A 10,332-nucleotide genomic window follows, 5' to 3' on the forward strand; every position below is an offset into this window, starting at 1 on the left:
AAAAGCCAACCTTTTGCCCAAAGCACATTGTACCCATAAAAAAAATCCAACGAGTGAGTTTCTGTCAAAAAATAAAACATACAAAATCTTTAGTAGTGATGTCAGCAACAATAAAATGATCTTCAACAAAATAAATATCAGATTAGTACAGTAATATTACAAGCCAGTTTCTTTGCTGTTTCTTTATTGTGCTATATGTTTTTATCATGTAGAGAAGTATGACCTCCCTTGTTGCTGAAATGTGTTTTACAAATAAAGTTGACTTAACATTATTGAACTTGTCACAACACCAGTCAAACAATATTGTCAGGCAGTTTCTTGTTGCAGCTCCAGCGTCCACTTTCACCAGAATAATTCCTTGAAAGAGCCAAACCATCCCTATAATGAAGCCTGAGGAGAAGAAAATCTAAGAAGATGGAAAATTAGAGAGATCCATAAGTCTGTGTGATGAAAGGGAAAGTGAGAATGTTTCTTTTTTCTCTAAAAGGAAACTTTCACCAAAGAGCTTGTCCCGCTCTCCATAGAACAAGCAATGAGCTCTTTTCCCTCCCTTTTCTTGCCCACCATCTTCTTCTCTCTTCCTCACAGCACAATAATTCTAATTATGTTCAGACAACTAAACATACCAGCTCTAACGACGGCACAGATATGCTGAAATTGGCTCATTTGCACAATAATAAATGTAGGTTTGAGCCCATAGAAAGCCTATTAACATTTAAATGATACAAGGACCTTATCTGTAAAGTGTGTGCTTATCCAGGGTGGCTTTCTGCCTGGATGTGCAGAGAATGATCAAACAGCCATGTGTCTGCCTATCCTGCATTCCTCAGTGCAACACTGACAACCCTGCTGACAGCGCTTTGTAATTGGGGAGTAAACTGAGGCAGAGGTAGTTGGGAAGGAGGTGGCATAGAGAAGCACACATATTGGGATCGTGTGGAAGGAGAGGGAGGAGGTGAGAGATTGAGGAGAAAGATATGGAAGATGTTAAGTTGCAGGGCAGAAAGATGTTAATAAAAAAAAGTAAAGGTTTTCCTCGTGTCTCTTCAGTGTTTAAAAGTCAGCAAAGATGTTGCTTGATATCAAGAATGTCAGGGAAACACAAACATGCAACATTTTGAAATGATTGTTTGCTGTTGCTTATCCTGTTTTCTAAAAATTAACATGGCAGCAAAACAGTTTTCTAACTGAAATGCAAAATGGCTTTTGCTTAACCCCTTAACAGCTTTCTTTAAAAAGAAAAAAAACATAATCTGCAACACCTAGGCAACAGCGGCTGTCTCTGTCTGTTCCAAACTGACCTCTGTAATTATGAAAGTCTGCATGTAGACCTAAAGACCCATGGTATAAAAGCATTGCCATTTTCTTTGTTATTACTCATATGGCCTTTAACTTTCTTAAGCATGATGACATGCAGCAACTCTTGAAATGCCATGTATTTTGGGAAATGACACTTACAAAAAAATAAAGAATTAAACTAATTCTAAAGCATTATTTTTTGCATTATTGGAGAAAATTGTGAATGTAGATTAACATTTAACCCTGTTGGCAGTAATTACGTGTTTCATATGCAATATCTGATATACAGTAAGTTGGAAAAAGTATTTATTCTGCTTTAATATTAAAATAATACAACTAGAGTAGTGCATTTTGAATTTGAAGAAAAATATATATAATTTTTAAATCATTATACAAATACAAATCTTAAGTGTGCATTTATTTTTTTTTACCCCTTTTTCATTTCAGTTCAATTCCTATAAATTAATTATTGGTTATTTTGTTTTATGCCAGTGTAAATTGAAATCATGTGAATCATAAATTACTGCTTAAAGAGAAAGCAATGAGCTTCTATTTTGAAGCATTAGACATCAAGACCTTTTTCTTCCCATTTTTTGATTCACCAGACAAAATATGAATAATTTGTTTTAGAAATGATATTTCTGAATGATCCACAGAGCCAACAACAGAGAGTTAGCGGCCTATTGCAAAGTAATTATGATTATAAAAGTAACTGGACAATATAATTACATTAAAAATTTACCATGGCAGTTTAATTAAAAAATACCTATATTCTGTGTTTTCATTTGAGGGACTTTTTCACGTTCTATGTTGCCAGATAAATACTATCCAATCAAATTAAATTAATTACTATATTCTAAAATTTTGTAATTAAAATGTGTGTCTTTTTTTTATTTAATCACTGTTATAGTTTAAGGCATCTCAAATAAATTAGGCTGCTCTAACCAAATGACAATTTGTTGCAGTCAAGGTGTTGTGCGGTGCATTAGCACCGCACAATGTTCCTCACCACAGTTTGTTGTGTCAGAGTGTCTGTATATAGACATCGCTGGGTCAAATTAAGTCTGCATGCTAAAATAAGCGGAGGATTTGTGACAAACACACACATATGTCCAATGGTAGGCACACATACTCTTTCTTCACTCCCCTGTTTCCCTCTGGTGGGAAAGCAGTTTACCTCTTCAACCCTCATTACCATACCAATAGCAAGAAGACACTGAAGGCTAGTTTGTCAAAGGTATTTTAATTACCAATTAGAAACTTGGCTGCCTGTGCATGCGGTTGTTCAATACCTTTTTTTTTTTCTTGTGAAACTTGTACCACACACGCATGCACACACACATATAAATACAGACCAGAGTGCAAGGCTTCCTGGTGCCGAAGCCTTGATAAACAATGTCCTATTCAGCTCCATATGAATAATTAAGGGTCGAGTGTTGAGAAGAAGCAACACTTATTTGCTGAGAATAGCCTTGTCAATGGCAGTGTAATACTATTACAGAGATGCCAGAGGAACTTATGGTTTGACATTATCTAAATGGCACGGTTACAAAAACCATAAACAACACATAAAAATCCTTTGTGTGCATTGTGACACATTAAATGACATTCATAAATAATACACAAAGTGGATAAATACTGTGGTAAATATAAAATATTGATGTGGATTTGGCAGGAAAGGCATGTGATGTCCCCATTAGAGCTGTTGTTGAGTTTGTAAGCTGTAGCCTTTAGTATATCTAAAGAATCTTGCTATAGGTCTTAATCATATCAAGAGTCTACTTAACTGCACAAAAATCAGATGTCCACAAAAGGCTACCAGGCATAGTAACAAATCTTCTCATTTATGGGTTATCAGTCAAGTGGTTCTGATAAGAAGAGCAGTTCGAGTGGCTTGTCAGGAGAGCGTTAGAACCCTCCAACATAAGAAATACACACCTTGGTGGAAAAAGAAGGTCAGTATATTTAAAATAGATCACTGCAATAATACAAATTTAAAGCGAAACGGGACATTATTCTTTTGAGGAAAATAGCATTTCAACCTTCATAACATACATAACATTTTTACAAGTGCTTCTCTGAAAATTCAATGGCATGAAAATACACTTCTCAGCTCTAGTGCCCTTTGAGTTCCATGAATGGAGGACTTTTTCAAAGAAGGTACAAACATAAAAATGTAGATCATCTCAAAGATGTGAAAAAAAAAAAATCTAATGTCCTACTAACCTCCTCAGACCCCGCGTCCTCATATGAGGACATTACGTTTTTGCTGTTCTGCACCATGATACTGAATTTGTAAGAATTTTGACCAATTGTCCTCATCTGGGGGGCATGCCCGCACCACCTAGTGGTCTCATAATGAAATTACACTCATTTGAAAAAAAACAGCATGGCGGAGATGACGGCCAATTTCTTCGACGGCAACTCCCGACAGAAACATGGACAAGGTAAAAATCCTAATCGAATTTTATGATTGAAACTTGTTTATTTATGCACAATTATGTCTGTAGCTTCACCTGGCATGCTTATTTTATATATTTGAGTAATATTAGCAAGCTACAACGTCTGTAAACATGACGTACTCGTTTGAGGACATCAGGTCTAGCTTCAGTGCAAAACGTAAAATGTTCTCAAGAGCATTTGTGTTTATTTCTAGTCAAAATTGCTCCTAACAATTTATGCAGAACCAGTGTGTAAATGTAGATAGAAGAAAAAAGCAATGATATTTGTCCAGGTAAGCCAAGCAAGTGTGAGAGGTCCACAGATAAACATAATAACTTAATAGAAGTACCCATTAGAAGGTGGAAAGGCACTGGACAGAATCTTTGGGGCTTTTCAACGTAATTGTGCTACTACGAGAAAACAATGATGACACGTTTGGCCAAAGGGCTATGAATACATGGAGACGTCTATCAATAGCATTCAACTATAAAAGCAAGTGTTTCAACAAGGTTGATGGATTTATAGTTACATTTCTTGAAGGACTGGTAAACAGTCTCCATCAGGAGACTTCATGATTCATGATAGGCTTTTCATTCGCATCTGACAATGCAAACAGAGTTCAAGTACTGGGCCACATAAACCCATTAAGCACATAAAGTTAGTCAAATCAAAGACACCCAACATGGGGTTTGAACCCATAACCCTGAGATTAAAAGTCTCATGCTCTACCATCTGAGCTAGCTGGGCTTCCATAGCAAACTACTTATTCACTGTCGGCAAGTCATAAAAAGTTAATACCATAGCTACATCAGCATCGGCGGTGTAAATCTGCAGTCTGCTGCAATTTTCCATACAACTGCAATTACGTGAAATATAAAATATTGTTAGACCAGAAAAGAATCTCTTGGAGAGCCTGTTGTGCGGAAGGCAGATTCAGATTTGCCCTTCCATGAACAACTAAAGTATTTTTACACCAGGAAATTAGCTCTAGAGATCAAATGCATAAACATTGTCAAGTGTGGGACTTGAACCCACAGCTGCAACGGGAGACCAGAAAGATCTCAAGGAATTGAGAAGTAAATCCTTGCAACTGGCGTCTTTGACCGCTCAGCCATCCTGCCCCATTTAGAAGTCACATTAGAAGGTGCAAAGACACTGGGCCAAATCTTTAGAGCTTTTCAACGTGATTGTGCTACTACGAGAAAACAATGATGACACGTTTGGCCAAAGGGCTTTGAATACATGGAGACGTCTATCAATAGCATTCAACTATAACAGCAAGTGTTTCAACAAGGTTCATGGATTTATAGTTACATTTCTTCAAGGACTGGTAAACAGTCACCATCAGGACCGTGAAGTTAAATTATAACGCCCAACGTGGGGCTCGAACCCACGACCCTGAGATTAAGAGTCTCATGCTCTACCGACTGAGCTAGCCGGGCTTCATGATAGCCTTTTCATTCGCATCTGGCAATGCAAACAGAGTTCAGTTCCTAGCTTGCGCGATAGTTCGGCAAAACACTTCTAATGCTTTTGACAAAAGGGTTGTCAGCACTTGTAGACCTCTATCAATTAAATAAGCTCTATGAATCAAATGCATAAACATTGTCAATGTCAATTTAAACTTGACATCAAAGGATAAAAAGAGACTGCTTGAATAACCACCAACAATGGCAGAGTGCACATTTTAGGAAGTACTTGGCCCACTAAACCCATTAAGCACATAAAGTTAGTCAAATCAGAGACACCCAACATGGGGCTTGAACCCATGACCCTGAGATTAAAAGTCTCATGCTCTACCATCTGAGCTAGCTGGGCTTCCATAGCAAACTTCTTATTCACGGTCGGCAAGTCATAAAAAGTTAATACCATAGCTACATCAGCATCAGCGGTGTAAATCCGCAGTCTGCTGCAATTTTCCATACAACTGCACTTACGTGAAATATAAAATATTGTTAGACCAGAAAAGAATCTCTTAGACAGCCCGTCGTACGGAAGGCAGATTCAGATTAGCCATTCCATGAACAACTAAAGAATTTTCACACCAGGAAATAAGCTCTATGGATCAAATGCATAAACATTGTCAAGAGTGGGATTTGACAGCACTGGTAAACAGTCACCATCAGGACCGTGAAGTTAAATTATAAGCGCCCAACGCGGGGCTCGAACCCACGACCCTGAGATTAAGAGTCTCATGCTCTACCGACTGAGCTAGCCGGGCTTCATGATAGGCTTTTCATTCGCATCTGACAATGCAAACAGAGTTCAGTTCCTAGCTTGCGCGATAGTTCGGCAAAACACTTCTAATGCTTTTGACAAAAGGGTTGTCAGCACTTGTAGACCTCTATCAATTAAATTTAAACTTGACATCAAAGGATAAAAAGAGACTGCTTGAATAACCACCAACAATGGCAGAGTGCACATTTTAGGAAGTACTGGGCCGCCTAAACCCATTAAGCACATAAAGTTAGTCAAATCAGAGACACCCAACATGGGGCTTGAACCCATGACCCTGAGATTAAAAGTCTCATGCTCTACCATCTGAGCTAGCTGGGCTTCCATAGCAAACAACTTATTCACGGTCGGCAAGTCATAAAAAGTTAATACCATAGCTACATCAGCATCGGCGGTGTAAATCCCCAGTCTGCTGCAATTTTCCATACAACTGCACTTACGTGAAATATAAAATATTGTTAGACCAGAAAAGAATCTCTTAGACAGCCCGTCGTACAGAAGGCAGATTCAGATTAGCCATTCCATGAACAACTAAAGAATTTTCACACCAGGAAATAAGCTCTATAGATCAAATGCATAAACATTGTCAAGAGTGGGATTTGACAGCACTGGTAAACAGTCACCATCAGGACCGTGAAGTTAAATTATAAGCGCCCAACGCGGGGCTCGAACCCACGACCCTGAGATTAAGAGTCTCATGCTCTACCGACTGAGCTAGCCGGGCTTCATGATAGGCTTTTCATTCGCATCTGACAGTGCAAACAGAGTTCAGTTCCTAGCTTGCGCGATAGTTCGGCAAAACACTTCTAATGCTTTTGACAAAAGGGTTGTGAGCACTTGTAGACCTCTATCAATTAAATTTAAACTTGACATCAAAGGATAAAAAGAGACTGCTTGAATAACCACCAACAATGGCAGAGTGCACATTTTAGGAAGTACTGGGCCTCCTAAACCCATTAAGCACATAAAGTTAGTCAAATCAAAGACACCCAACATGGGGCTTGAACCCATGACCCTGAGATTAAAAGTCTCATGCTCTACCATCTGAGCTAGCTGGGCTTCCATAGCAAACTTCTTATTCACGGTCGGCAAGTCATAAAAAGTTAATACCATAGCTGCATCAGCATCGGCGGTGTAAATCTGCAGTCTGCTGCAATTTTCCATACAACTGCACTTACGTGAAATATAAAATATTGTTAGACCAGAAAATACTCTTGGACAACCTGTTGTGCGGAAGGCAGAATCAGATTAGCCCTTCCATGAACAACTAAAGAATTTTCACACCAGGAAATTAGCTCTAGAGATCAAATGCATAAACATTGTCAAGTGTGGGACTTGAACCCACAGCTGCAACGGGAGACCAGAAAGATCTCCAGGAATTGAGGAGTAAATCCTTGCAACTGGCGTCTTTGACCGCTCAGCCATCTTGCCCCATCTTTAAGTCACATTAAGAGGTGCAAAGACACTGGGCCAAATCTTTAGAGCTTTTCAACGTGAATGTGCTAATACGAGAAAACAATGATGACACATTTGGCCAAAGGGCTTTGAATACATGGAGACGTCTATCAATAGCATTCAAGTCTAACAGCAAGTGTTTCAACAAGGTTCATGGATTTATAGTTACATTTCTTCAAGGACTGGTAAACAGTCACCATCAGGACCGTGAAGTTAAATTATAAGCGCCCAACGTGGGGCTTGAACCCACGACCCTGAGATTAAGAGTCTCATGCTCTATCGACTGAGCTAGCCGGGCTTCATGATAGGCTTTTCATTCGCATCTGACAATGCAAACAGAGTTCAGTTCCTAGCTTGCGCGATAGTTCGGCAAAACACTTCTAATGCTTTTGACAAAAGGGTTGTGAGCACTTGTAGACCTCTATCAATTAAATTTAAACTTGACATCAAAGGATAAAAAGAGACTGCTTGAATAACCACCAACAATGGCAGAGTGCACATTTTAGGAAGTACTGGGCCGTCTAAACCCATTAAGCACATGAAGTTAGTCAAATCAGAGAGACCCAACATGGGGCTTGAACCCATGACCCTGAGATTAAAAGTCTCATGCTCTACCATCTGAGCTAGCTGGGCTTCCATAGCAAACTTCTTATTCACGGTCGGCAAGTCATAAAAAGTTAATACCATAGCTACATCAGCATCGGCGGTGTAAATCCCCAGTCTGCTGCAATTTTCCATACAACTGCACTTACGTGAAATATAAAATATTGTTAGACCAGAAAAGAATCTCTTAGAGAGCCCGTCGTACGGTAGGCAGATTCAGATTAGCCATTCCATGAACAACTAAAGAATTTTCAAACCAGGAATAAGCTCTATAGATCAAATGCATAAACATTGTCAAGAGTGGGATTTGACAGCACTGGTAAACAGTCACCATCAGGACCGTGAAGTTAAATTATAAGCGCCCAACGTGGGGCTTGAACCCACGACCCTGAGATTAAGAGTCTCATGCTCTACCGACTGAGCTAGCCGGGCTTCATGATAGGCTTTTCATTTGCATCTGACAGTGCAAACAGAGTTCAGTTCCTAGCTTGCGCGATAGTTCGGCAAAACACTTCTAATGCTTTTGACAAAAGGGTTGTCAGCACTTGTAGACCTCTATCAATTAAATTTAAACATAACAGTAAATATGTAAACACGACTGCTTGTATTACAACCACTGATGGGAGAGTGTGAATGAAATTAAATATGTCCAACATGGGGCACGAAACCAACAACCCTGAGATTAAATATTCCCAATGTTTTTGTAGTAATGGTTTCCTTGTTCACTATGTTGTTTCACTCACAATTTTTTCCTCAGTTTCTTTTTTCAATTCTCTGATCTTACACAGCTGTTTTTCTTTCAGTGATTACACTTCAGGTGATCATCCTTTGTTCTCTTATGAATGTATATTTGTTTACTAGTCTTTTTTTATTTCTCGGGTTATTTCCTGTTTTCTGCCTTTTGCCTGCTGCTCACAATTACTGTGTATTTTTCTGCTTCTAGACATTTCTGATATTATTAAATAAATAAGATTTTCTTATGAGGAGCCCTACATAAGAACAAAACATTCAGTAGTCTCCATCTTTGAGAGAAAAGAAAATGTGTCCATGGATTGTGTGATTTTCTCTTGTAAATTCATAATTTGTTCCAAATTATGAAACAACTAATTTGGATTTAAGTAAATGAACTACCTAAAATAAGGTGTGACAAGACAACACACTTTATGCTATGATAGCTTTTGCAGAGTTGACAAAAACCTGAGTTCCATCTAAGAAGTAACAGCACCATCATCTTTAACAGTGGGTTTGGTTTCCTTTCAGTGATGAGCATTGTTGTGGTCCCAAAGATTCCAACTGGATTTATGGCCCAGAAGTTTAGTTTCACTATCGTAAGGTCTGGTGAACCAAGCTGAAATATCCCAGAACCTTCTCCAATTAGTGCCATAATAATTGGATAATTGGATTTAATTTTTATTTTTTGCTATTTTGATCACTTCTGAATAAATTGTAATAGTCCACAGCTTTTCTGTGCTAATTATCATTTAGATTCTGGCATGTTAGTTCATTGCTTTGTGTTTAGCTTCTAAGTTATTTCTGAGATTTGTTTGTGCATTTAAGTTGTCCTCTTAAGTAAGTGTCAGTCAGTGTCAGACTTTGTGCTTTCGTTCAGTCCCCTCTGTGGTCTTTGTGGTCTCCCTCCCTCAGAAACCCACCTCAACCTTCTCTTCTCACATGTCTCACATCACCCTATTGAAGATCATCTGAATCCAGCGTCATTGTCCACCCTTTCCTCAGCATGTTTGTTGATATAACACCTTTAAACAAATAGGTGTTTCTGATCCTGTGTATTTGAAGGGTGCTAATGTGGAAAAATCTGAAGAATTCTGATTCCGATAATCAGATTCACTATAAGTCACAGCACATCTGAACCATAGAGGACTTAATGCTGCAACTGACTCAAAAGTCAGTAAAGATTTTATTTAGGGGTGTGAACACTTGCATGCTTTATTATAGGATTATATTTTTACAATTTACTATGAAACTAATTGGTTGTTTTTTAATGACATTATACCAGAAAAAAAGAGGTAGATAAAGGTTTGAAATAGTTTGTCTCGTCCTAATTATGACATTACAAAAGCCTGTCATTTTGTCAGAGCTCTTCAAGTGTGAGTCTGTTTGTATAATTTTGGCCCTGTGTGTCAAATTCGTGCACCAGGATCGTCTTTTTTAATTACAATGCGGGGGTTGTGTGCCATGCTATTAATTATCCCCCAAACAAGAGTGTTAAAAAAAAAAACACACACACATTGCAGTAAAAACACAAAATTAAGTTTACATTAAATTTGAATAATAAAACAT

The 10,332-nt window shown here is 38.3% G+C and overlaps 10 non-coding genes across 10 annotated transcripts; all 10 read right to left on the bottom strand.

Moving 5' to 3' along the window:
- Positions 1-4,415: 4,415 nt before the first annotated feature.
- Positions 4,416-4,488, bottom strand: trnak-uuu (transfer RNA lysine (anticodon UUU)). The gene has a single exon. It is a non-coding gene; the product is annotated as a tRNA-Lys (tRNA).
- A 622-nt stretch (positions 4,489-5,110) lies between these two features.
- Positions 5,111-5,183, bottom strand: trnak-cuu (transfer RNA lysine (anticodon CUU)). Its single transcript has one exon. It is a non-coding gene; the product is annotated as a tRNA-Lys (tRNA).
- A 303-nt stretch (positions 5,184-5,486) lies between these two features.
- trnak-uuu (transfer RNA lysine (anticodon UUU)) lies at positions 5,487-5,559 on the bottom strand. Its single transcript has one exon. It is a non-coding gene; the product is annotated as a tRNA-Lys (tRNA).
- Positions 5,560-5,889: 330 nt separating this feature from the next.
- On the bottom strand, positions 5,890-5,962 carry trnak-cuu (transfer RNA lysine (anticodon CUU)). Its single transcript has one exon. It is a non-coding gene; the product is annotated as a tRNA-Lys (tRNA).
- Positions 5,963-6,224: 262 nt separating this feature from the next.
- On the bottom strand, positions 6,225-6,297 carry trnak-uuu (transfer RNA lysine (anticodon UUU)). The gene has a single exon. It is a non-coding gene; the product is annotated as a tRNA-Lys (tRNA).
- A 330-nt stretch (positions 6,298-6,627) lies between these two features.
- Positions 6,628-6,700, bottom strand: trnak-cuu (transfer RNA lysine (anticodon CUU)). Its single transcript has one exon. It is a non-coding gene; the product is annotated as a tRNA-Lys (tRNA).
- A 262-nt stretch (positions 6,701-6,962) lies between these two features.
- On the bottom strand, positions 6,963-7,035 carry trnak-uuu (transfer RNA lysine (anticodon UUU)). Its single transcript has one exon. It is a non-coding gene; the product is annotated as a tRNA-Lys (tRNA).
- Positions 7,036-7,656: 621 nt separating this feature from the next.
- On the bottom strand, positions 7,657-7,729 carry trnak-cuu (transfer RNA lysine (anticodon CUU)). Its single transcript has one exon. It is a non-coding gene; the product is annotated as a tRNA-Lys (tRNA).
- Positions 7,730-7,991: 262 nt separating this feature from the next.
- Positions 7,992-8,064, bottom strand: trnak-uuu (transfer RNA lysine (anticodon UUU)). Its single transcript has one exon. It is a non-coding gene; the product is annotated as a tRNA-Lys (tRNA).
- A 329-nt stretch (positions 8,065-8,393) lies between these two features.
- On the bottom strand, positions 8,394-8,466 carry trnak-cuu (transfer RNA lysine (anticodon CUU)). The gene has a single exon. It is a non-coding gene; the product is annotated as a tRNA-Lys (tRNA).
- Positions 8,467-10,332: the final 1,866 nt, after the last annotated feature.

This window comes from Poeciliopsis prolifica, unplaced genomic scaffold (genome assembly GCF_027474105.1).
Source record: "Poeciliopsis prolifica strain line A6 unplaced genomic scaffold, Auburn_PproV2 SCAFFOLD016, whole genome shotgun sequence".
Classification (NCBI taxonomy): domain Eukaryota; kingdom Metazoa; phylum Chordata; class Actinopteri; order Cyprinodontiformes; family Poeciliidae; genus Poeciliopsis; species Poeciliopsis prolifica.